Here is a 5,320-nt window from a genome sequence, read left to right on the forward strand (position 1 = left end):
ATGATTGGCTGGGACCTCAGCTGGACTGTCAGCTAGCACTTACAGGTGACTTTTCCCTGTGCTTCTCCATTTGGTGAGGGTTTGGGCTTCCTCACAGGATGTCAGATGGGCTCTGACAACAAGTATCCTAAGTGGGTCAGATGGAAACTGCATCACATTTTATGACCTAACCTCAGAGGTCCAAAGTGTCACTTCTCTGTAATTACAAGGGGAGGAAATATTGACCCACCTCTTGATGGAAGGAGTCTCTGAGTTGCACAGGGACTTCAGGTTGTGGGATGAGAGTTGTAGCAGTCACTTTTGGTAGTACATTCGGCCACATTTTCATTCTTCTCCTTATCTGCAATGACTGTTTTAGGTCTGTGTCTCAACATCTTTTGCTAGGACTTTAAGGCCAATGGTTTGCTATCTGGTCTCCTTGCCTTCACACTAATGCTCTTCAAAGCCACCCTCCACAGATCTGGAAGGTGACCTTTCTAAAATGGAAATCTGTCCATAATTCCAGTGTTCCAAAGCTCTCAAGAGTCCTTACAGAAGAAAGGCCTTCAATCTGGCATGTAAGCTTTTCATGATCTGTTTGTTTCACTGTACAACCCATTTACATGGCACTCTCCAACAAAAGTAAGCTTCTTGTAGTTTTCCCTCACCTCATCACACATGTATGCACACTTCACATGCCTTTTCCATGGTGTCCACCTCAACTGTATTCTTCACAATCTACATCGTCCTCTACCTAATGCATTCCAATTTTCTACAAATAGGGTCAGGCATTACCTCCTCCACCGTTTGCAACCTGGTTTCAACTTCTATATTGTAATTCTCATATCTATCCAATTTTCCTCAATTTCCCATCTATTAAAAGGAAATGTATTGACTAGTGTCACCCCAATGCATTTAATAAAAAAGGAAAAAAAGGAAATACAGTCCTGAACTCATAAGCTCTTATAAAAATTAAATGCATTTAAGACATGTAAATTTCTTAAAACAATGCCCAGCATATGGGCACTGCTCAAAAGATATTAGGTATTATTATTATGATTATAAGCCATTTGCATCTTATATTTCTGGCAAACTGGAATAATTGTGGAAAATGTTTTGCCTCAGTGTCTTTGCCTTTGTTCTTTTCTGCATGGAATTCTCTACCCCTACCCCTGTCTGGTCCCATTTTCCCTATTTCCAAATTCTATTTTAAATTCCACAAATTCTCAGGGAAGTCATCTGCAATGCACTGAATGTTTGTGTCCCCCCCAAATTTATGTGTTGAAACTAATGCCCAATGTGATGATGGTGTGAGGTGGTGGAGCCTTTGGGAGGTGCTTAGGTCATGAAGGGAGAGCCCTCATTAATAAGATTAGTGCGGTTATAAAAGAGACCTTAGAGACCAAGCTTTCCCCTTTCACTATGTGATGACTAGGGAGAAGGTGGCTAGCTATGAACCAGGCAATGGATTCTCACCCGACACCGAATCTCACCAGACCCTGTGCCATCATCTTGGATTTTCAAGCCTCCGGAACTGTGGGAAATGAATGTTTATTGTTTATAAACCACCCATTCTCCAGTATTTTGTTTTAGCAGCTCAAACAGATGAAGTCAGCATCTTTCTTCTCCAATCTTCAAAACGCTCATAATTTTGTTTATATACTCTATTTAAATCTGCATGTTATATTTCTATATTAATTTGTTTAAATTTGTCATTTTTATGGAATCACTGGGGATAAGTATTACATCATACATCTTTATAACTTTAATTCCTAACATTTTGCCTTGCTTGGAGTAAACAGATATTCACTGCATTAAATTCGATAAGACAAAAAAAAATTCCTTTTGAAAAATCAGAGATTTTGATATTATTAAACCAAAGACAAGTGTATATTAAATTTGAAATTTAGATTTTCAGCCAAGGGGAACATTAAAGAAATAATTGGAGGACGTGGTATTTGGGCTGGGCCTTGTAGGAAAAGTTCAGTTGGTTTGGTAAGCATTTGCTATCCCAGAGAAAAGAAGAAAGCAGGAAAGTTGTCCAGTGAATGTAACAATGTGAACATCCCTATTTGGTGGAGAAGGCCCAGGGTGTGTGGGTATGGAGAATAGAGTTTGGTTGGTTGAGATACACTTTGGTGTAAGGGGAGGAATAAGGAAGGTGGAGCCCGGTGCTAAAGTCTTGAAATATTCTGCTTTTTTCTGTGGGCGATGTAAAGCCATTAAAAAGTCTAGATGTGATCAAATTGAGTTAAGGGAAATTGCATGGGGAAAGAACCACCGAGGTGAACTGATTAGTAAAGGCATCTGATCTCAAATACTTTCTCCGTAAATGTTTAAAGAAAATCTAATTTGGATGTGGATATATTTGCTTTTCCACTGGCAGTCCTATTTTATAAGCTTGAAGTTGCTTTTTAGGTGAAGATTTTCAGTTACTCCCAACCCAGGTGGGAATCACTCCAGTAAATGACCCTGGGGCGACAGCTCCACACACCAATTACAATACTCGGGAGATTTCTGCACGGGGTCTGTGTCACGCTGATTTCAATTAACATACTTCTTAATTAGGAAGAAATACAGAGGTAAAGAGTGTGATACTTTTAATTTGTTGCTCCTTGTTTAGCTTTCTGTCCATTTGAGACACAAGATAGCATAGGTGGATGGAGAGCCAACATCATGATGAAATTCCTTGTGACAATTAAAATTGTTAGGTCAGATAAATTATATGCAATTTAAAGTTTATTCCAGACTCCACATTTGCCTTGGAGAAATTGTGAAGTTGTTCTTTAAAAGCTATTTCTGTGGACTCTAAATGTCAAACTGTTATGGACAGTGTTCTAATTAAGCCAACATCATACATAGAAATTAGGTTCCTAATTCAATTTCCAATAGAAAAGTCTGCAGTATAGTTACTCACATAAAAAACAACAGAACAACAAAACCAAACAAGGGTTTTTGCATTGTGCCAACTGAACTTCAAGACACTGTGCCCTTGGGTACATATGTAATTTACCCATTGAGGGTTACTTTCAATATATAAACAGAGAATATTACTTCAGCCAAAGGGAAGTAATACCCTACCATGCCTGCCTTCTGATCTTTCCCAAAACTAGATAACCTGACCTAAACTAAAAAGCTCATGTGATAAAGAAAAAGGAAATCATTGCTTCCTGAACTTAAACCTAATTATATTCATGTAAGAAGGGAAGTGACTTGTAATTAAAATGGTAATAGAAAAGCATTTTTCCTTTCCTGTATCAACACCTTTGCTGCCTGAAGGAGGAAACAGTGACAGACTTTGAGACTGATGTTCTCTGTCTTTCACCATGCCTGGGTCACTTCCTTTGAAGGCAGAAGCCTTCTGGCCAAAAGATGTGAGAAGTTATGCCTTTGAGATTTATTTTCCTTCTTTGTATGTTGATCAAGCAGAGCTGGAAAAACACTATGGATGGTGTAGGTGCTGGAAAGTATACTATTGGCGTGGACAAGACCAGGATGGGCTTCTGCATAGCTAGAGAAGATATCAACTCTCTTTGCATGACTGTAGTTCAGAATCTTATGGAGAGAAATAGCCTTTCTTATTATTGCATTGGGTTTCTAGAAATTGGAACAGATACAATCATCTACAAATCAAAGTTGGTGAAGACTAATTTGACATAGCTTTTTTAGGAGTCTGGGAACACAGATATAGAAGGAGCAGACACCACAAATGCCTGCTACAGAGGAACAGCCACTGTCTTCAGTGCTGTGAAATAGGTTGAGTCCAGTTCTTGGGATGGATGGTCTGACCTGGTAGTTGCAGGAGATATTGCTGTATACATCACCGGAAATGCTCCACCTACAGCTGGAGTCAGAGCCATTGCTCTGCTCATTGGGCAAAATGCTCCTTTCATTTGTGAATGAGGACTTCATGGGACACACATACAACATGCCTATGACTGTCATAAGCCTGATATGCTTTCCGAATATGTCATAGTAGAAGGGAAACTCTCCCTCTAGTGCTACCTCAGTGCATTAGACTGCTGCTACTCTGTCTACCCCAAAAAGATCCATGCCCAATGGCAGAAAGAGGGACATGATAAAGATTTTGCTTTGAATGACTTCAGCTTCATGATCTTCCCTTCATCCTATTGTAAACTGGCTCAAAAATCTCTAGCTCAGATCATGCTGAATGACCAGCACAGAGATAAAAACAGTATCTAGAGTGGCCTGGAAGCCCTTGGGGGTATTAGATTAGAAGATGCCTACTTTGATAGAGATGTGCAAGAGGCATTTATGAAGGCTAGTTCTGAACTTTTAGTCAGAAAACAGAGGCATCTTTGCTTGTATCAAATCAAAATGGAGATATGTGCATGTCCTCCATGGATGGCTGCCTTAGTTCTGTTCTGGCCCAGGACTCGCCTCAGCTGGCAGGAAAGAGGGTCAGCATGTCCTCTCATGGTGCTGGTTTGGCTGCTACCTTTCATTCCCTTAAAGTTACACAAGATGCCACTCCAGGGTCTGCTCTTGAGAAAATAATAGCAAGTTTTTGTGCTCTTAAATCAAGGCTTGACTCAAGAACTATCTTTGCTGAAAGCATGAAGGTGGAGGAGCACTCATCACCTGGTCAACTATAGTCCCCAGAGTTCAATAGAATTACTCTTTGAAAGACCATGGTACTGGTTAGAGGGGATGAAAAGCACAGGAGAATTTATGCCTGACCACCCTCTCCAAATGACGACACTTTGGACGAAGGAATAGGAATGTGCATTCAAGCCCAGTAGCTGAACATGTCCCCAGTCCTTCTAGGAAAGTGCCAAGACTCCAGGGAACATCAGCAAAACCAGAGCAGCTGTCATCAGCAATTAGGGGTGGGGGGTATTGAGAACTTCTGTGCGGGGAAGACCTGTGTGGGCCGCATGGGGCTGGGTATGTATGGGAACGGTTAGAATGGGATGTCTGGAGTAAATACTGAAGGGTTACATGTTGCTTAAAATTTTATGTGACTGACATGGAGCCTGGAAAACTATCATGTTCTTTGGAAAGTCTCTTAGCCTCCTATTGAGTCTAGCCAATGCTTACTGTATTCCATGATGTTAAAGGCTCTGCAAAACTTTCTATCTCTCTGGCCATTCGTATGCATGAAGCCTAGTTTTTAAATGTGGTTTGATGAGTTGTATGATTCTGACAGAAAGGAGCAGAGATACTAGTCTTCAATTTTAGGTTTTTTGAATGTGATATGCTTCCAACAAACAGGGTACTGAAAGTACCTGTGGTTTTTGAAAAACGTTTCTAGTTCAAGGAATGTGCTCTTACATGTGATCTACACAAAACCTGTTTGAAAATGGCAAGACAAACATGT

At 40.3% G+C, this 5,320-nt stretch overlaps 1 pseudogene across 1 annotated transcript; it reads left to right on the top strand.

The window, feature by feature from the left end:
- The first annotated feature begins 3,305 nt into the window (after window positions 1–3,305).
- LOC307093442 (hydroxymethylglutaryl-CoA synthase, cytoplasmic-like) lies at window positions 3,306–4,679 on the top strand (annotated as a pseudogene). The gene has a single exon. The product of its transcript is annotated as a hydroxymethylglutaryl-CoA synthase, cytoplasmic-like (transcript).
- The last annotated feature ends 641 nt before the right edge of the window (window positions 4,680–5,320 follow it).

The sequence above is a fragment of the Cnephaeus nilssonii genome (assembly GCF_951640355.1).
Source record: "Cnephaeus nilssonii genome assembly, chromosome: 2".
In the NCBI taxonomy this organism is placed as follows: domain Eukaryota; kingdom Metazoa; phylum Chordata; class Mammalia; order Chiroptera; family Vespertilionidae; genus Cnephaeus; species Cnephaeus nilssonii.